The sequence below is a fragment of the Mobula birostris genome, chromosome 10 (assembly GCF_030028105.1).
Source record: "Mobula birostris isolate sMobBir1 chromosome 10, sMobBir1.hap1, whole genome shotgun sequence".
Lineage (NCBI taxonomy): Eukaryota > Metazoa > Chordata > Chondrichthyes > Myliobatiformes > Myliobatidae > Mobula > Mobula birostris.
In genome coordinates, this window is record NC_092379.1 from 34596141 (window position 1) to 34618193 (window position 22053).

The window sequence follows — 22053 nt, forward strand, 5'->3', positions numbered from 1 at the left end:
TACATTTTTGGTTACATTACATGAAGAATGAACACGGGTAGAAATTTTGTTTGATAAAGATTTGTCATAAAGTTTTGTTGTGAGAAAGTATTTATTTAGATCACATTACTTCCGTTGGAACACAGGAAATGGAAAGAGAAAATTACTTGGATTGTATGCCTGAAGAGCCATTAAATACAGAATAATCACTAGTCCTAACTCCCCATTATGTCTTCCAATCCCTCAAACCACTTGGTAAAAGTCTTACAGCTCTTTAATATACAAGTAATCTCACGTCATGAATTGAGGCAGTGGAAGGCAATGGAAATCAATGTTGGTTTTGTTACCCATGGCTTTAAAAGTATTGAATCACAAGTCTCTGAAGAGAGGCTTAAACGATGTATGCCCTTTTAAACACTATCTGGACTATTCACTAGCCTCGTCTTCAGTCTGCTTTTGGCCCATCGTATTTATTTCTTCCCATAGTGACTCAAACCAAGCCGGTACCTCTCGTCCAGTCCTTCCCACTTACATCCATATTACTTTCGGGCACCTGCAGTTTTATTTGAACTATTACTACAATTTATTGATTCTGCTCTAGGCGCGGTATAGGAAATAAAACATGAGAAAAAATCTTCTGGGAATACAAAATGAAGGCAAGAGGAAAGTTACATATAATTTGCAGATGATGCCATCGGAAAACAGGAACAACATCCAATGAAAAACATACCAAGCCATGGATTAATGGCTGTCACAGAATCCACAATTCTCTGCGCGTAGCAACCGCTCATATTGATTCTCCTGGCGGAAAGTGCGCATGCTTCCCGGGGTCGTGGTGCATTCTGGAAGCGCCTTGGGCCGGTCTTTTGTTGTGAGTCGGACTCAGTGGTAACAGGAGAAGAAACTAGGAATTGGTGGGTAGGATGGGAGAGGTGCTGCAGCGTAGATTGAATGATACCGGGGAACTCATGGACAGTCCGCCTGGCCCTGCCGCCCTGTTTAAAGACGTGAAGTCGCGCGCTCGACATTGCTAAGAGCCACAGCCGCTCCGCTTTGTTTTTTTGTAGTCACATTGCGCATGCTCCACGTGGGGGGGGGCGGGGGCTTTGGTGGCAAGCTGTTCTGCGCCTGCGCGTTTCCATCTTTTACCTCTGGTACCCGGTGTTGGGTTTGGGCGTCACCTGGGTGGTTCTTTGTGTTATGTTCTAGGAATAGTAGCAAGGATCGGCTCTTTGGTCCATTTGCTAATGAATTACAGCTGATCTTTTGGCTTACTAACTATGAAGTACAGGATTCGATAGATAATAAAAGAAAACATTTACTGTACTAGTAAAAACCAGAATGCACAGATTTAAAGCGAGACGTAAACAGTTTAGAGGGAATCTAAGGAATACTTTTTGAACCTAAAGGGTAGTTGGAAATCTGCAAAGTACTGCCTGAGAAGATGGTGAAGGCAGGTATTACCAGCATCTGGCAACCACTGTAATTACTGAGGCAAGGTAGGCTACAGAACACGCAGAACAGCTCATTTCTGTGCTGTGCGGCTGTGTGATATCATATGTGATTATCATTTACTGACTCTGGTTCTGCTTAGAAACTAAATTTTCATTTTGTGCTTTTTATCTTTTCTAATGTTTTGCACTTTTCCCCCTCAATTTCAGTGCTACCCACCAGACCCTCTAGAAAATGAGTTTAAACCTTCTCCCACAGCACCAGCAAACTTTCCTGTAAGAACCTTGACCCGCAACTCTATTGAACTGCAGCCCTTCCGGCATCTATATACTTCATCCATCTTATTTCCCTCCCTCCACCTCCTCTTCACCTACACCAGCCTCTTTTCCTGTACCAGTTAAAATTTCCAAATTTGAGTTTCTGATTCTTAATCTCTTTTCCAACACCTTAAAATTTGCTTGCAGCATTCCACATCATTGACCACAGAATGTTCAAAATAGTACAAAGTGTTATCTATTATCAAAGTATGTGAGTGACACCGTAGATTGAGATTCAATTGAGTTGAGATTGGTTTTGAGATTCATTTTCTTGCAGGCATTCACAGTAGAACAGAGAAATACAATAGAATCAATAAAAAATACACAAACAAGACTGACAAACAGCAATGTGCAAATAAATAAATAAAGCTGAGAACATGAATTAATGAGTCCTTGAAAGTGAGTCAATAAATTGTGGGATCCATTCAAAATTGAGGTGAGTGAAGTTGTCCACACTGGTTCAGGGGCCTGATGATTGAAGGGTAATTACTGTTCCTGAACCTGGTGGTGTTGGGCATAAGGTGCCTGCTTCCCAATGGTGCCTGCAGGAAGAGTGCATGGCCTGGATTGTAGGGTCCTTGTTATTGTAGCAGTGTTCCTTGCAGATCTGTCCAGTGGTAGATTTACCTGTGATGGACTGGGGTGTATTCACCACATTTTGTCAGCTTTTCCCATTCATGTGCACTGGTGTTTTGATACCAGGCCATGATGCAGCTAGTCAAGTTTGGCTCAGCGGTCACTCTATTAGGTACCTCCTCTTCCTAATAAAGTGGCCACTGAGTGTATATTGCTGGTCTTCCACTGCTGTAGCACGTTAATTTCAAGGTTCAATGTGCCGTGCGTTCAGAAATGCTCTTTTGCGCACTACTGTTGTAACACGTGCATATTTGAGTTACTGTCACTTTCCTGTCAGCTTGAACCAGTTTAGCCATTCTCTTTGGACCTCTCTCATTAACGAGGCTCCCCCCCCCCAGAGAGCTGCTGCTCACAGGATGTCTTTTTTGTTTTTCACGCCATTCTCTGAAGAGAGTCTATTGTGTGTGAAAATCCCGGGAAGCCAGCAGTGTGTGAGATACTCAAACCACCCTGTTGAGCAGCAGCAATCATTCCACAGTCAAAGTCACTGAGCTCACATTTCTTCCCCGTTCTGCTGTTTGATCCAAACAACAACTAATCCTCTTGCCCATGCCTGAATTAAGTTGCTGCTATATGATTTGCTGATCAGATATTTGCATGAGCTGGTGTACGGGCGTACTTAGTAAAGTGGCCACTGAATTCACTTTCCACTGTGCATCTAGAAATATGTCAAAGTTTTAGATGACATTCTGAATCTACGCAAACCTCTAAGGTAGTAGAGGTGTTGCCGTGCCTCCTTAGTGATGGCACTTACTGGCTGGTCCCAGAACATACCCTCTGATAGGATAACGCTAAGAAATTTAAAGTTACCAACCTCCACTTCGATCACCTGATGAGGACCGCTTTATGGACCTTACGTTTCCTCCTCCTGCGGTCAATAATCAGCTCTTTACTGACTTTGAGTGAGAGGCTGTTTTTGTTGTACTATCCAGCCAGGTTTTCAGTCTCCCTCTGATTCATCACCACATTTGATGTGGCTAACAACAGTAGTGTTATTAGCAAACTTAAATGTGGCGTTGGAGCTGTACTTAACCACACATTATATGTATAAATTGAGTAGAACAGAGAGCTAAGCACACACCCTTGTGATGCAGGTTAATCAGGAAGCAATGCCTCATCTTGGAATCAGTTCTGCAACAATAGGAATACCTGTCTTTCCCCCTCCCCCCATGTTTAGAAGCTTCTCTAATCATTGCTCTACTGACTGTTCTCCTTCCTCCCATTACAGCTCAGCCACGCATGGCGCTATACACTTGACTGGTTGTATTTCATTAAGGAAAAACTCTCACCGCTGCAGCTTGGAATTGAATACAGTAAAGCACTTTGAGTAACGGAAAATCAAAGAAAGAGGCAGAAACAGATGCAACAAGTGTCAAAAAGGTGGAGGTAAGAGAGGAAGGGGTGTTGATTTCTTGGCTAATGAGAAGATTATGGTAATACATAGGGTGGATATTCCTGGGGGATCATTCAGTGAGACTCTGTGGGTGGAAATAAGAAGAGGGTGATCATTTTGGTGGACTGTACTATAGCATCCTCCCCCAACAGTTAGAGGAATTAGAGGAGTAAATATAGAGGAGATTGTGGATAGCTGGGAGAAAAGTAGGGTTGTACTAGTAGGAGATTTTAACAACTCTTAATATTGACTAGAACTGCCATAGTGTTAAGGCCATGGATGGGGAAGAATTTATTAAATGTGTCTTGGAAATCTTTGATATAGAAAAAGTTATGAATGGTCCGCAAGTTAATGTTCTTGAATAGGACAAGGTAAATTTTGAAGTCAATATATAGGATTCACAAAAAGATGTCTGTTGTATAAGGTCATCTGATTTCAGCCATACATTAAAGTCATTTTCCACCTTTTGACATCCTTCTCACAGTTAGACAACCAGAGCTGTGCACAATATTTCAAGCGTGTCAAACCAACATCTTGTGTTGTTAGAACATGACATCCCAATTCTTCTTCTCAGTGCTCTTGCTGATGAAGCCATGCATGCCAAACGCTTTCTCACCACTTGCCTACCTGTGTCACAAATTTCAGAGAAGCCTTAGACCTTATTGTTGTACTGCACTCTCCATGGCAATGTAATTTACTGTGTAAGAGCTGCCCTGATTAGATTTGTCAAAGTGCTCCAATTCATACTTGTTGGACTTTCCCAGTTGATCCAAAGCCTGTTGTGATCATGGATTACCTTCATCAATGTCCACTACACCACCAATTTTTGTGTCATCTGCAGAAGTACCAACCATGCAACTTTGGCCTCATCCAAATACAGTTTGTAGTTAATGAAAACAACAAGCAATAGTTGACCAGTCACCGATTCTTGCAGTGCACCACATGGACTTCATTAGATTCTGTATGATAGGCTGTTCTGGAAGGTTAGATCACATGACATACAAGTGAACCGGACGACAGAATTGGCTGGATGTCCAGAAACAGAGGATGATGGTGGAAGAATATTTCTCAAAATGGGGCTCTGTTGCACACTAGTGTGTATCGATACTGGGCCTGTTGCTATTTAGACCATAAGACATAGGAGTAGAATTAGGCTACTCACCTCATCGAGTGCTCTACCATTCGATCATAGCTGATTTGTTATCCTTCTCAACCCTAATCTGCCTTCTCCATGTAATCTTTGGTGGCTGCAGTAATCAAGAAACCTTTCAACTTTTCCTTTAAATATACCCAATGACTTGGCCTCCATAGCCATCTGTAGCAATGAATTCTACATTCACCACCCTTTGGCTAAAGAAATTTTTCTACTTTAAAGGGATGTCCTTGAATCCTGAGACTGTACCAAGTAGTCCAAAGTCCTCCCTCTATTGGGAACATTCTCTCCATGTCCACTGTATCTAGGCTTTGCAATATTCGATAGGGTTTAATGAGATTACCCCCTCATTCTTCTAAACTCCAGTGAGTACAAGCCAGGAGCTTAAGTACAGGCGTAACTTATCTCCTTCATTCCTGGGATCATTCTCATGAAGCTCCTCTAGTCTCTTTCCGATGACAGCACATCCTTTCCAGTTCATGTTCAAGTTTACTGTCATTCAGCCTTATAAATGTTTACTGCTAAATAATACAACATTGCTTCAAACCAACATTCACAACACAGTATATGTATAACACACACAACATATAAGGTAATTCTTAGATAAGGGGCCCAAAACTACTCACAATACTCCAAGTGCAGCCTGTCCAATGCCTTGCAAAGCTTCATCATTACATTCTTGTCATTACGTTAATGGTTTGGATAAGAGTATAAGAACAGTAATTGGTAAAATTTGCAAATGACAGTGAAGGTGAAGGGTAGTATCAATGATTGCAGCAGGATCCTTATGGCTGGGTGGGTGGGCTGAGGAATGGCAAATGGAATTTACTTCTGATAGTGAGGTGTTATGTTTTAGAAGGACAAATCAAATTAGATTTAACAATGAATGAAAGTGCTCTGGGTACTGTTGTAGCACAGTAGAAACTTGAAATACAGGTGCTTTGCTCCCTTAAAGCAGAGTCACAGGTAGATGGGAGAGTAAAGAAAATTTTTGACATTCTGGCCTTAATCAGCACACTGGGAAAAACAAAGATGGGAGGTTATTTTGCCATTGTACAAGATTTTCGTGATGCCACACTTGGACTATCATGGTCAGTTTTGGTCACCCTGTTAAAAGGAAGCGCATTCCGGGCATCCATGACTCTCTGAGTAAGAAAGTTACTCCTTACATCCAATTTGAACCCAACCCCTCTCACCTTCAATGCGTGCCCTCTGGTATTAGACATTTCAACCCTGTGAAACAGATAACCTATGTACACTCTTATCTATGCCTCTCATAATCTTGTAAACGTCTATCAGATCTCCCCTCAGCCTCCGACACTTCAGAGAAAACAACCCAAGTTTATCCAGTCTCTTATGATAGCACATGGCTTTAAAACAGGCAGCATCATGGTAAACCATTACTGCACCTCTCCAAAGCCTCAACATCCTTCCTATAGCAGGCGACCAGAACTGTATGCAATACTGCAGAGTTTTATAAAGTTGCAGCATAACCTCCTGACTTTTGAACTCAATGCTTCAACTAATAAAAGCAAGCATTCTATAAAACAGGAACATCTGCAGATGTTGAAAATCCAGGCAACACACTAAATGCTGGAGAAACTTAGCAGGCCAGGCAGCATTTATGGAAGAGTAAGCAGTTGATGGTTTGGGCCAAGGCCCTTCATCAGAACTGGAAAAAAATATTAGAAGTTAGAGCAAGAAGGTAGGGAAGAAGAGGAAAAAGTGCAAGGTGGTAGGTGATAGGTAAATCCGGGAGAGGGGGAGGGGTGAAGTAAAGAGCTGGGAAGCTCATAGGTGAAAGAGATAAAGGGCTGGAGAAAGGGACATCTGATAGGAGAAGGTAGAAGACCATGGAAGAAAGGGAAGGGGCAGGAGCACCTGAGGTAGGTGATGGGCAGGTAAGGAGATGAAGTGAGAGGGGAATGGTGAGGGGAGGGGCAGTTACTAAGAACTGGAGAATTCGGTGTTCATGCCATCAGGTTGGAGGCTACCCAGACAAAAGATATAAGGTGTTGCTCTTCCAGCCTGGACGCAGCCTCACCGCAGCAGTGGAGGAAGCCACGGACTGACACGTCAGACTGAGAATGGGAAATAGAAAATTGAAATGAGTGACCACTGGGAGATCCTGCTTTTTCTGGCGGACGGAGCATATGTGCTCGGCGAGGCAGTTTCCCAATCTACATTGGATCTCACCAATATACAGGAGGCCACACCAGGAGCACTGTACATGGTAGATGACCCCAACAGACTCTCTGGTGAAGTGTCGCCTCACCTGAAAGGACTATTTGGGGCCCTGAATGATAGTAAGGGAGGAGGTGTACGGGCATCAATGAGGAGGGATGAATGGACAAGGGGTTGCGTATGGAGCGATCCCTATGGAAAGTGGGAAGGAAAGATGTGCTTGGTGGTGGAATCCCATTGGAGATGGCAGAAATTATGGAGAATTACATGCAGAATGGGGAGGCTACTGGGGTATTAAGTGAGGACAAGAGGAACCCTATCCCTTGTGGCGTGGTGGGAGGATGGGATGAGGGCAGTGTTGATGTGGAGGAAGGAAAGGCCCTTTCTTTGCAGAAGGAGGACATTTCCTTCGTTCTAGAGTGAAAAGCTTTCTGAGAGCAGATGCAGCGGAGACGGAAGAACAGAGAAGGGGATGGCATTTTTGCAAGTGATAGGGTGGGAGGAGTTATTGTCCAGGTAGCAGTGAGAATCGGTGGGTTTATTGGATATCAGTAGATATGCTGTCTCCAGAGATAAAGACAGAGAGATCGAGAAAGGGGAGGACCAGGTAAATTTGAGGGCAGGGTGGAATTTGGAGGCATGGTTGATGAAGTCGATAAGCTCGGCATGGGTGCAGGAAGCAGCCCCAATGCAGTCGTCGATGTAGGGTAGGAAAGGTTGGAGAGTGATATGGTGTATGTTTGGAACATAGACTGTTTCATGCACCCAACAAAAAGTCAGGCATAGCTGGGACACATGAGTGTGCATGGCTACACCTTTGGTTTGGAGAAAGTGGGAGGAGCTGAAAGAGAAATTGCTGAGGGTGAGGACCAGTTCAGCCAGATGGAGGAGAGCGGTGGTGGAGGGGAACAGGTTGGGACTGTGTTATCTGGAAAGAAGCAGAGAGCTTTAAGGCCCTCCTGATGGGGGATGGAGGTGTATTGAGATTGGACATCCATGGTACAAATGAGATGATTGGGGCCAGGGAACTTGAAGGCATTGAGAAGGTCCAGAGCATGTGAAGTGTCATGGTAAAAGGTAGGAAGGGACTGAACCAGGGAACAAGGGGGAATAAAACAGTTGATAAATAAAACTGGTCAAGGTCTAGGCTGGAGTCAGAGTTGGAGGTTGTGCAATAGGCGCTTTGAAAATGTCTGGGGTCATTAGAACCTGCATCGATGGTGGTGGAGTTTGGGTTCTGAATCTGCTCAGGATTGTTAGAACCGTTGAGGTCGGCAGCAGGGATCATGGTCTAAGGACATCTATGCCTGCCAGTGTTGGAGATGGTAGGTCCTGTAGTCTGTAGATGGGGGATCTGACGATCCTTGCTGGACATGTGAAAGGCTAAGAACCAGCAATTGAAAGCATGGATCTGATGGAGGGTAAAGTATCGGACAGGCGGCAGAAAGAGAACCCCGGTTGTGGAATCGACTTGGATAGGGTCCCCAGGTACCTCCTCATGACAGAAAGTATGATGTGTAGAACATGGCGGGAGAAGCAGTCTATTGCATGCAAGTACCTGGGGTCCTCAGAGGGTCCAAACTGAGAAACTTCAAAACTGGTCTGGAAGCCATGTGATACAAGATGGTGGCAAAGACATGTACCCAGGAAGGATACATGGCTGTGATAGCAGATGTGGTTGAGCACATGGTCTAAGAGTTGGAGGGCAGCAGGGATACCTATAAGCCTTCTTAACCACCTTATCGATCTGTGTAGCCACTTTCAAGGAGTTACGAACTTGGATTCCGAGATCTCTTTGCTCAGCAACACTGTTGTTAAGGCTTGTACTTATTGTACTTAGCAGTGTACTGTCTCCTTGTATTTGCCCTACTGAGGTGCAATACCTCACATTCATCTGGGTTAAACTCCACCTGCCATTTCTCAGCCCATATATGTAACTAATCTATATTGTGCTGTATTCTTTGCCAGTCTTGTATACTGTCCACAATCTTGGCATTATCAGCAAATTTACTAACCACACATAGACATTTTCATTTAGGTCATTTATATAAATCACAAAACAGCAGAAGCCCCAGCACAGTCCCTGCAGAACTCTACTAATTACAAACCTACAGCTTGAATAAGTCCCTTCAACCACTACCCTCTGCCTTTTATGCGCAAGCCAATTCTGAATCCAAACAGCCAATTTGCCAAGGATCCCATACATCTAAATCTTCTGGATTAGCCTCCCATGAGGGTCTTTGTCAAACACCTTACTCATACTTTGTCAAAAAACTCAAGATTAGGTCGGTAAGGCCTGACCTGCCTCACACAAGACCACGCTGGCTCTCTCTGGTTAGGCTGTGGGTTTCCAAATGCCTGTATACCCTATCCCCATGAATTTTCTTCAGCAATTTCCCTGCACTGACGTGAGACTCACCAGTCTATAGTACTCAGGATTTTCCCTTGTTCCCTTCTTAAGTAGAGGTACAACATTAGCCACTTGCCTGTTCTCCGGGACCTAGCCTCTGGCTAGAGAGGACAAAAGATACTATTCAAGGGCCCAGCAATCGCGTCTCTTGCCTCATTCAATAACCTGTGGTAAATCCCATCAGGTCCTGGGGCCTTATCCACTTCAATACTTGTTAGGAGGCCTGACACTACCTCCACCTTGACCTGTAAATGCCCTAACGTATTTATGCACTCAGCATTGATCTCCTGGTCCTCCATATCCTCTTCCTTGGTAAATGCTGAAGCAAAGTACTCATTAAGTATCTCACTTACATTCTCTGAATCCAAGCAAATGTCTCCTCCCTTTATCCTTGAGTTGATCCAGTCTCTCCCTAGTTATCCTTTTACTCTTGATGTATCCTCACAGAGGGATCAGAAGTGGAAAGTGTGAGCAATTTCAAGTTCCTGGGTGTCAGTACTTCTGAGGACCTAACCTGAAGTGGACCCAACGTATCGATGCAGTTATAAAGAAAATGGAGCAGCATTAGGAGCTTGAGGAGATTTGCTATACCACCTAAGGCACTCACAGTTTTCTACAGTTGTCCCACCGTGAGCATTCTAACTGGCTGCCTGACAGTTTGGTATGGGAGGGTCATCTGCACAGGTTCAAAAGAAGCTACAGAAAGTCGTGAACTCAGTCCACTCCATCATGGGCACTAGCCTCCGTAATATCCAGGCGATGCCTCAAAAAGACGGCATTCATCATTAAGGATCCCCATCACCCAAGGCATGCTCTCTTCTCATTGCTATTATCAGGAAAGAAGTGCAAGAGCCTGAAAGGTTCTTCCCCTCTGCCATCATGTTCCTGAGTGGACATTGAACCCATGAATGCTACCTCAGTACTTTTTTTGCACTATTTATTTAACTTTTATATATACTTACTATAGTTCATGGTTTTTATTATATCGCATTGTACTGCTGCTGCAAAAACAACAAATTTCATGACATATGCTGATGATATTAAACCTGATTCTGATTAATAGAGAGAGGCTGTTTATAGGTAAACCAACAGCTGATGTGGTGGCTTTTAAAAATCAGATACATTCTTCAGGAAGAGTTCGAGTTAAAGTTTACTCTTGGCTTGGGCTCAGAGTGTAAATGCCATGGAATTTGCTTTTTGCAGCAGGAGGACAGTATTTTACAAAGCTGACAAATGTGAGTTAACTTACACTTGGAGCAGCTAGCTTAAATTAGACATAACATACAAGTGCGCAAAAAAAATCAAAATTCACATCACAACACTAGTGTAAAACAGTATGTTCCTGTTGGAGTGAAAGGCCAGATTGGCAGGATTAGGGAACCTGAGTTGATGAAGGATTACAAGTTTATCGTCAGAAAAACAGAGGACTTTGATATGCTTTGGCATCTGGGAGCAAGCAAATTCCTTGAGTTACTATAAGGGAAATGGTGAAAGTGCGATATGAGCTGCAAGCAGAAATTGTGGATGCAAGCTCGATTGCAAAATTTAAGATAAGTTTGGATAAGTGTTTTGAGATATTGAGTGCTGTGGTCCAGGTGCAAGTTGATGGTACTGGGTAAAATAACAGTTTGGCTCTATGGATAGAAACATAGAAAACCTGCAGCGCAATACAGGCCCTTCGGCCCACAAAGCTGTGCTGAACATGTCCCTCCCTTAGAACTACCTAGGCTTTGCCCATAACCCTCTATTTTTCTAAGCTCCATGTAACCATCCAGGAGTCTCTTAAAAGACCCTGTCGTTTCTGCTTCCCCCGCCGCTGCCAGCAGCCCATTCCGCGCACTCACCACTCTCTGTGTAAAAAAACTTACCCCCGACATCTCCTCTGTACCTATTTCCAAGCACCTTAAAACTATGCCCTATCATGCTAGCCATTTCAGCCCTGGGGAAAAGCCTCTGACTATCAACATGATCAATGCCTCTCATTATCTTGTACACCTCTATCAGGTCACCTCTCATCCTCCATCACCCCAAGGAGAAAAGGCCGAGTTCACTCAACCTATTCTCATAAGGAATGCTCCCCAATCCAGGCAACATTCTTGTAAATCTCCTCTGCACCCTTTCTATGGTTTCTACGTCCTTCCTGTAGTGAGGCGACCAGAATTGAGCACAGTACTCTAAGTGGGGTCTGATCAGGGTCTTATATAGCTGCAACATTACCTCTCAGCTCTTAAACTCAGTCCCACAATTGATGAAGGCCAATGCACCATATGCCTCCTTAACCACAGAGTCAACCTGCGTAGCAGCTTTGAGTGTCCTATGGACTCGGACCCCAAGATCCTTCTGATCCTCCACACTGCCAAGATATTAATACTATACTCTGCCATCACATTTGACCTACCAAAATGAACCACCTCACACTTATCTAGGTTGAACTCCATCTGCCACTTCTCAGCCCAGTTTTGCATCCTAGCAATGTCTCGTTGTAACCTCTGACAGCCCTCCACACTATCCACAACACCCCCAACCTTGTGTCATCAGCAAATTTACTAACCCATCCCTCCACTTCCTCATCCAGGTCATTTATAAAAATCACAAAGAGTAGGGGTCCCAGGACAGATCCCTGAGGCACACCACTGGTCACTAGCCTCCATGCAGAATATGGTACCGTCTACAACCACTCTTTGCCTTCTGTGGGCAAGCCAGTTCTGGATCCACAAAGCAATGTCACCTTGGATCCCATGCCTCCTTACTTTCTCAATAAGCCTTGCATGGGGTACCCTATCAAATGCCTTGCTAAAATCCATGTGTATTACATCTATGGCTCTACCTTCATCAATGTGTTTAGTCACATCCTCAAAAAATTCAATCAGGCTCGTAAGGCATGACCTGCCTTTGACAGAGCTATGCTGATTATTCCTAATCATATTATGCTTCTCCAAATGTTCATAAATCCTGCCTCTCAGGATCTTCTCCATCAACTTACCAACCACTGAAGTAAGACTCACTGGCCTATGATTTCCTGGACTATCCCTACTTCCTTTCTTGAAAAAGAGGACAACATTCGCAACCCTCCAACCCTCTGGAACCTCTCCTGTCCTCATTGATGATGCAAGGATCATTGCCAGAGCCTCAACAATCTGCTCCCTCGCTTCTCACAGTAACCTGGGGTATATCCTGTCCAGTTCCAGTGACTTATCCAACTTGATGCTTTCCATCAGAAGGGAGGAAGGCAGAAGAATGGAAATTAGAGGCCAGTTAGCCTGACTTCAGTGGTTGGGAAGGTGTTGGACTCTGTTATTAAGGATTATGTTTCGGGGAACTTGGAGGTATATGACAAAATAGGCCAAGGTCAGCATCGTTTCCTTAAAGGAGAAATCTTGCCCGACAAATCTGTTGCAATTCTTTGGGGAAATAACAGGCAACATTGACAGTCAGGATATTATTTACATGGATTTTCAGATGGGTACACATGAGGTTACTTAAGAAGAGTGGGAATAAAGGGAGCCTTTTCTGGTTGGCTGCTGGCTATGAGTGGTGTTCCTCGGGACACCACTCTTAGGACAGCTTCTTTTCAAGTTATAGGTGAATGATTTTGTAAATGGAACTGATGTCTTTGTGGACAAGTTTGCAGCTGATCCCAAGAAAGGTGGAGAGGCAAGTAGTGTTGAGGAAGCAGCAACTCTTCAGAAGGGCATATATAGATTGGGCGAAGAAGTGGTAGATTGAATACAATGGCATGCAAAAGTTTGGGCACCCCTGGTCAAAATTTCTGTTACTGTGAATAGCTAAGCGAGTAAAAGATGACCTGATTTCCAAAAAGCATAAAGTTAAAGATGACACATTTCTTTAATATTTTAAGCAAGATTACTTTTTTATTTCTATCTTTTAAAGTTTCAAAATAACAAAAAAAGAAAAGGGCTTGAAGCCAAAGTTTGGGCACCCTGCATGGTCAGTACTTAGTAACACCCCCTTTGGCAAGTATCACAGCTTGTAAACGCTTTCTGTAGCCAACAATCTTTCAATTGTTTGGGGGATTTTCGCCCATTCTTCCTTGCAAAAGGCTTCTAGTTCTGTGAGATTTTTGGGCCGTCTTGCATGCACTGCTCTTTTGAGGTCTATCCACAGATTTTCAATGATGTTTAGGTTGGGGGACTGTGAGGGCCATGGCAAAACCTTCATCTTGCTCCTCTTGAGGTAGTCCATTGTGGATTTTGAGGTGTGTTTAGGATCATTATCCTGTTGTAGCAGCCATTCTCTTTTCATCTTCAGCTTTTTTTTTAACGGACAGTGTGATGTTTGCTTCCAGAATTTGCTGGTATAAAATTGAGTTCATTCTTCCCTCTACCAGTGAAATGTTCCCAGAGCCACTGGCTGCAACACAAGCCCAAAGCATGATCGATCCACCCCCGTGCTTAACAGTTGGAGAGGTATTCTTTTCAGGAAATTCTGCACCCTTTTTTCTCCAAACATACCTTTGCTCATTGTGGCCTAAAAGTTCTATTTTAACTTCATCATTTCACAGGACTTGTTTCCAAAATGCATCAGGCTTGTTTAGATGTTCCTTTGCAAACTTATGTCGCTGAATTTTGTGGTGAGGACGCGGGAAAGGTTTTCTTCTGATGACTCTTCCATGAAGATCATATTTGTGCAGGTGTCGCTGCATAGTAGAACAGTGCACCACCACTCCAGAGTCTGCTAAATCTTCCTAAAGGTCTTTTGCAGTCAAACAAGGGTTTTGATTTGCCTTTCTAGCAATCCTACGAGCAGTTCTCTCGGAAAGTTTTCTTGGTCTTCCAGACCTCAACTTCAGCTCCACCGTTCCTGTTAACTGCCATTTCTTAACTACATTATGAACTGAGGAAACGGCTACCTGAAAACTCTTTGCTATCTTCTTATAGCCTTCTCCTGCTCTGTGGGCATCATTTATTTTAATTTTCAGTGCTATGCAGCTGCTTAGAGGAGCCCATGGCTGCTGATTGTTGGGACAAGGTTTGAGGAGTCAGGGTATTTATAAAGCTTTGAAATTTGCATCACCTGGCCTTTCCTAACGATGACTGTGAACAAGCCATAACCCTAACAAGCTAATTAAGGTCTGAGACTTTGGTAAAAGTGATCTGAGAGCTCAAATCTCTTGGGGTGCCCAAACTTTTGCATGGTGCTCCTTTCCTTGTTTTCACTCTATAATTGTACAAAACAAAAACAATGCACTAATCTTGCTTGAAATGTTGAAAAGGATGTTTCATCTTTAACTTTATGATTTTTGGAGATCAATTCATCTTCTACTCACTTAACTATTCACAGTAACAGAAATTTTGACCAGGGGTGCCCAAACTTTTGGATGCCACTGTATAGTGTAGGGTTGTACTTTGGTAAATGGATAAGAGTATAGGACATTTTCTAAATGGGGAGAAAATACAAAAATCACTAAGCAGAAACTAAGTAAGTGCATCTCTGGGCTTCCATATTTTTCTTTTGTTTAGTTTGTGAAGTTACAAAACATAACAGTGGCAAAGAAGAAGTTTTAAAATGAACCCAAGACGACTGTATACATACCTGTTGAAGTATGGCATGTTTTCTTCAGGAGAGAGAGACAGACATTTGAGTTTTTAAAAAAAAGTGCAGCACATTTTTTCTTCCAAGTGGAGAGAGATGGTCAATTTAAAAAAAAAAGGCAGAAAATGTACAAAATGCGTAAGTTCATAACAGTTCACAAACAGTAACAACAATAAATTTTAAAAAAGCAAAAATGGCTGGCTACATCAGAAAAATAGGTATGTTCAATTGGACAACAGATAGCTGGATGATGCATACACTGAACGAATTGAACGGTATTTTGAAGCAAATGAAATCGCCAATGAAAAGTGAGTGCCAGTGTTACTGAGTGCAATAGTGGAAAAGCATTCAACTTGCTTAGAGGTTTAACTGCTCCAAACAAACCATCCGTAATGATCTTTGCTGATATCGTGACCATATTCAGGAATATGTAGAACCGAAACCATTATAGAAATATAGAAACATAGAAAATAGGTGCAGGAGTAGGCCATTCGGCCCTTCAAGCCTGCACCGCCATTTATTATGATCATGGCTGATCATTCAACTCAGAACCCCGCCCCAGCCTTCCCTCCATACCCCCTGATCCCCATAGCCACAAGGGCCATATCTAACTCCCTCTTAAATATAGCCAATGTACTGGCCTCAACTGCTTCCTGTGGCAGAGAATTCCACAGATTCACCACTCTCTGAGTGAAGAAGTTTTTCCTAATCTCGGTCCTAAAAGGCTTCCCCTTTATCCTCAAACTGTGACCCCTTGTTCTGGACTTCCCCAACATCGGGAACAATCTTCCTGCATCTAGCCTGTCCAATCCCTTTAGGATTTTATACGTTTCAATCAGATCCCCCCTCAATCTTCTAAATTCCAACGAGTACAAGCCCAGTTCATCCAGTCTTTCTTCAAATGAAAGTCCTGCCATCCCAGGAATCAATCTGGTGAACCTTCTTTGTACTCCCTCTATGGCAAGGATGTCTTTCCTCAGATTAGGGGACCAAAACTGCACACAATACTCCAGGTGTGGTCTCATCAAGGCCTTGTACAACTGCAGTAGTACCTCCCTGCTCCTGTACTCAAATCCTCTCGCTATAAATGCCAGCATACCATTCGCCTTTTTCACCGCCTGCTGTACCTGCATGCCCACTTTCAATGACTGGTGTATAATGACATCCAGGTCTCGTTGCACCTCCCCTTTTCCTAATCGGCCACCATTCAGTTAATAATCTGTTTTCCTATTTTTGCTACCAAAGTGGATAACTTCACATTTATCCACATTAAATTGCATCTGCCATGAATTTGCCCACTCACCCAACCTATCCAAGTCACTCTGCATCCTCTTAGCATCCTCCTCACAGCTAACACTGCCACCCAGCTTCATATCATTATTATTGATTGGAGAATGCTTTAAGTTTCATAAGCGGAATCAAAATGAAGGGAGGTTTGTTTCAGCTTACGTGGCTCAATTGTAGAAATTGTCTGAGCATTATCTGTTCTGTGATGGACTTAATGATGCACTGAGAAATCATTTAGTTTGTGGAATCTGGCTAGGAAGTATTGAAAAACTGCTCCTAATTGAAGCAGAACCCACATTTAAAGAAACAGTTGAAATTGCTGTACAAATGGAAACAGCAGCCAGAGACACAGTTGAGTTGCAGTCAGGAATGAAATTGAGTTTAAACAAAATTGCACCCTCTAAGCAGAACTGAACAAATTGTTTTATTGTTGGGTCAGGGGCAAAATCAGACTAAAAAGTGAAACTTACAGAAGATGCAACAAAGTAGGATACATGCAAAGAGCATGTCAGGCAGACAAGAATAAATGAACGACACAGGGAAGAGAACAAAAAATAAAAATAGTCAAAGCAGATTCAATAAAACTGATTGAAAAATCTATTAATAATGAGGGTGAATTATGAGGATTGGGTAGCCTTGACATTTGTACAATGTAAAAACTGACAAAAGACAAGTAATATGATTTGCACCAGAAGTGGATGTCAAATTAATTAAAATTGAATTGGACATTGGTTCAGCTGTTTCAGTTGTTCCACAAAATTAGTTTGAACAGCATTTCGAAGACATTGAACTGAAGCCTGCAGTTATCCAACTAAGAACTTATACTGGAGAAAAGATAACTCCTGTGGGAATAACATTAATAACAGTAAAATACAACAACCAACAAACCACATTGGGCTTGCATGTGGTAAAAATAGAAGGGCTAGATAACTATACAGATTTCCCCCGTCATCCGAAGGCAGAGTGTTCATACGAAACGGTTCGTAAGCCAAAATATCATAAAGGGAAGAAGCAATTACCATTTATTTATATGGGAAAATTTTGTGAGCGTTTGCAGACCCAAAAATAACCTACCAAATCATGCCAAATAACACATAAAACCTAAAATAACAGTAACATATAGTAAAAGCAGGAATGATATGATAAATACACAACCTATATAAAGTAGAAATTCTTTTCCACAATCATTACTGAACTGTTCTCCGTAGCGAAAATCTCACGCAGGCGCTGTTGGTAAAAACACTCTCTCCAGTAACCTTTAAGCGATGAAACTGCCAAATTATACCAATTAACACGTAAAAATACACAGCCGATATAAAGTAGAAATAATGTATGTACAGTGTAGTATCACTTACTGGAACCGGGAAGACAGCGCCGAGCACACAGATGATGGTCTGTTAGACTGAGTTGTCGCAGGTTGGGGTGGTGCAGTGGCCCCCACCCTCCAGGCCGCTGACCCATACATTGCCGTGAAGCACGCAGGAGTCCAGCGGTAGCTGGGAGGCACACAGCACATCTTTAAGAAAAAAGCCAAAATAAACATGCTAATTAATTAGGTGCCGCCGACACGTAATTGTCGGCCCAGATCAGAGGTGACACAATGGGCAATCGGCACTGATCTGGGCCGACAATTACGTGTTGGCGGCACCTAATTAATTAGCATGTTTATTTCGGCTTTTTTCTTAAAGATGTGCTGTGTGCCTCCCGGCTACCGTTGCATTCTCTGTGAATCGGTATCTGTCCGTGGCCTGAGGGTTGGGGTGGTGGGACACTGGGCCGTTGGGGTGGTGGGACACTGGGGTGTCATCTCGTCGTCTGTTTCCATTAGAGCAGGCAGCTCATCTTTGCCTATGACTGCTTGCCTCGAAGTTGAAGGTCAAGGTTCGTCGTCTGCTGTGGCTGATGTGGAAGGCTTGCTTGACTGCTGATCCTCGCGCATTTTTCTATCATACAGTTCTTTGTAAACACTCAAACCATCCTGCAAATATCCCCTAAACCTACGTACCCTTTCAAAATTAAAGTCGTACTATATCATTACTCATTCAGTTTCAATTGTTATCCTTTCCTCTTCCAATTGCATCAGCTCTTCATCTATCAGTTCTTGGTCATGGGATGCTGAAACCTCTTCAACATCATGTTCGTCAGCTTCCACAAGCCAAACTCACTTAGTCCTTACTTTGTTCACCACGATCGAAACGCTTAATTATGTCTAGTTTTACGCTAAGTGTAACACCCTTACGAGCTCTTTTAGGCTTTTCCGACACCATAGAACTCATCTTGCAAACGGCTGCTCACAGGCACGTGTTAAAGCAATGCCATTCCGAATCCGGGGAGAGCGGCTGCTTGGAGCGCGCGTTGCCTTTTATCGCGCACTGATTTTTTTTCGTAACAGTGAAAACACCTTCTGAAAGCGAAAACAGGGTACTAATGTAGGTCTTTCGTAACAGTGAGGTTTCATAAAGCGAACGTTCGAAAAGCAGGGGACACCTGTAACCAGATAGGAGATACATGAATTATTTACATGCCATATCTCCTGCAATAGAGTCAACTGAAAGTGAATTAAGCAAGGTGCTGGATGTTACCACATCAGCTGAAAGGATTACTTTGGAAAACACAAACATATGAAGGGTAAAGTAGTATTAAATGAAAATGCCACACCCAAGTTTTACAAAGCCTGTCTGGTTCCTTATTCTATCTGTGATAAAGTAGTCAGTGAACTAGATCACACAGAAGGTGGAAGGAATTCTTTTCAAGGTTGAACGGAGCTCATGGGCAATGCCATTGGTCCCAGTAGCCAAGAAGAATAAGTCTGTCAGGATCTGTGGTGATTGTAAGATCATCATCAACCCAGTACTGAAAGTAGATTACCTATCCTTTGCACAGAGTGGAGGATATCTTTGCAAACGTTTCTAGAAGGAAACATTTCAGCAAAGTGGACTTGGCTAAGGACTACCTCATAATTGAGGTGGAAGAATAGTTTAAACTGTTTCTCCTCATAAACACTCACAAGGGGGCTTTATCACTAAAATAGACTTATTTTTGGAGTAGCATCTGCACCTGCAGTCTGGCAGAAACCTATGGACCAGGTGTGCAAGGCTGCCCAGGCACTCTGTGTACCTGGATGACATTGTTTTTATTTGTGAGAATGACAAGGAGTATCTCAGAAATTTCAAGGCAATGTTTAAAAAAAAACAAGATTATGGGTTCAGAACGTGGTGCAACCAGTGTAAATTCTTTAAACCAAGCATCACTTACTGTGGTCATACCATTGACACACAAGAATTGCACAAGTGTGCTGAGAAATTTCAAGCAGTAGTAAGATGCCCCAATGCCAAAGGACACATCACAGTTCTGGTCCTTTTAAGGATATGTCAATTATTATGACAGGTTCCTGCCAAACATGGCTACTATGCTGCAATCCTTGAACTAATTCCTACAAACTGGGAAGAAAGGACAAAAAAGCAAAGTGTGGTGGCTTTCCAAAAGGTGAAGGAAATGGTGACATTAGAGGGTGAACTTGCATATTATGATCCACGTCATCCAGTGAAGCTTGCCTGTGACACCTCGCCTTGTGTGCAGGTGCAGGCATGTCACAAGTTATGAGTGATTGAAGTGAATACCCCGTAGCCTTTGCATCACATTCCCTTACCGCTAGTTATAGAGATTGATAGAGTCTGGTTTGGCGTGTAAAACATTTGAACTGGTACTTGTATGGGAGAGTGTTTACCCGCATTACTGAACATCAACCACTAGTGTCTATTTTCAATCCACAGAAGAGTATTCCATTACCAGCAGCAGCATGAATGCAGAGATGGGCTCTGTTTCTTGGAGGACACAATTACAAGATTGAATTCAAGAAGGCAACTAGTCATGGAAATGCTGATCGATTGTCCAGTTACCCTTGAAGAAGGAAATACCTGAAAAACTTACAAAAGAGGACATTCCTCTGCACGTGTTCTCCGTAATGTAAATTGAAAGTTTCCTTTTTTCGGCACAAATGATCCAAAGGGAAACCAGGAAAGACCCCTCACTGAGCCAGGTCTACATAGCTGCCCAAAATGCCTGGAATGTGGAGCAGAGGTTCCGACTCCCCCATTTTTACCAGGATGAACTTGCCCTTGATGGAGCTTGCCTAATGTGGGGATTCAGATTTGTTGTACCATTTAAGCTGAGTGCTAAAGTGATGGAGGAGTTACATGTCGGTCATCTCAGCATGGTCAAAATGAAACCATTAGCCTGAAGTTCTGTCTAGTGGGCTGGAATAGATCAGTAGATAGAGCAGCTTGCCATGCACCGTTCTGGATGCCAGTACTTCCCGAAGATGCCAAGAGCACCACCTTTCCATCTCTGGGAATGGCATGCATTGCCCTGGTAGAGGAGTTAAGGAGATTTTGCCAGACCATTCATGGGCACAAATTTCTTGGATGCAGCTACAAAGTGGCCAGAAATGTTCCCAATAGCCTCCATTACAGCCTCACAACTTGTTGATGTGGTGAGAAACCTTTCCTCAAGGATTGGTGTTCCAGAATACATAGTCAGTGACAATGGACCATAGTTTGTTGCGGAACATGTTTGGAATGAGAGATAGTACATCTGTACTGTACCATCCAGCTACAAAAGACTTGGTGGAAAGGTCAAAGAAACACACTGTGAGCAATGTCAGCAGAACACTACACTGAATCAGAAGCTCGCAAATTTCCTCTTTATGTATTGCTATGCAATACACTCCACAACCAACAACTCACACACTCTGCTATTTCTGGATTGCTCAAGCTTGGACCTTCTCAAACCCTGTCTCAGAAGGAGTGTGCAAGACAAGCAGCTGAGACAATTTGAGGGCTCCTCAAACAAGGAGGTTTGATTTTTCACTCTTGGACAAGCGGTCCTGGTGAAGTACTACAGAGGTGTTCAAAAGTGGGTACTTGGAAACATTAAGGACAGACTGGACCACTCTCCTACACGGTGGAGATTGCTTCTGAAGTCATCTGGAGATGACATGTTAATCAGTTGAGGAGAGCAAAGAGAAAAAAGATGTCCAGAGCTGTCAGAACATCTTCCTGCAGTCTCAGTGTCAACTCCTACAACCACCAGGGAGAAAGCCCCAGAACCTGAAATGGTTTCACAGCCGCAAGTCTTACCCGCCAAGCAGAGTGACCCCCGTCTCGAAAGGTATCCCACAAGAGTAAGAAATCCTGTACAGTGTTTAAATCTTTAGGCCTGATTGGGACAGTTTAAAATTTACTATGCTGCTGATGTGTATATTGTAGTTATATAGTATACTATATAAGTGTTTGTAGTTGAGATGCTAAACAAGGGGGAGTGTAGTGTATATAACATTTGAGTAATAAATGATTAATATTGTAAATATATTGTTTGATTGAGCATTCTATGTTTCCATAATTTATTGTGGGTTTTATGTAAAAGTACTTGAATGGCATACATCATTACGCCATCAGGTCATATGTGAGTGCCTCACTGAAAGAGAAATTAAGTACACACATCCCCAGGGTCCTGTGTTTTTCTATTTATTAGTTTCTGAAGTTACATTACAGAGCAGAAGGCAAATGCAAAGCCAACAATCCTTCCGCGAGAGCTAGAATATAAGAGAAAGGATGTAATTCTGAGGCTTTATAAGGCATTGATCAAGCTGTAGTTGGAGTATTGTGAGAAGTTTTAGGCCCTTTATCTA

General features: G+C 42.9%; 1 long non-coding RNA gene across 1 annotated transcript; it reads left to right on the forward strand.

Annotated features, from left to right (window-relative positions):
* The first annotated feature begins 844 nt into the window (after window positions 1-844).
* On the forward strand, window positions 845-21700 carry LOC140203953 (uncharacterized). The gene is made up of 3 exons (XR_011887461.1): window positions 845-1478; window positions 3613-3770; window positions 20138-21700. It is a non-coding gene; the product is annotated as an uncharacterized lncRNA (long non-coding RNA).
* The last annotated feature ends 353 nt before the right edge of the window (window positions 21701-22053 follow it).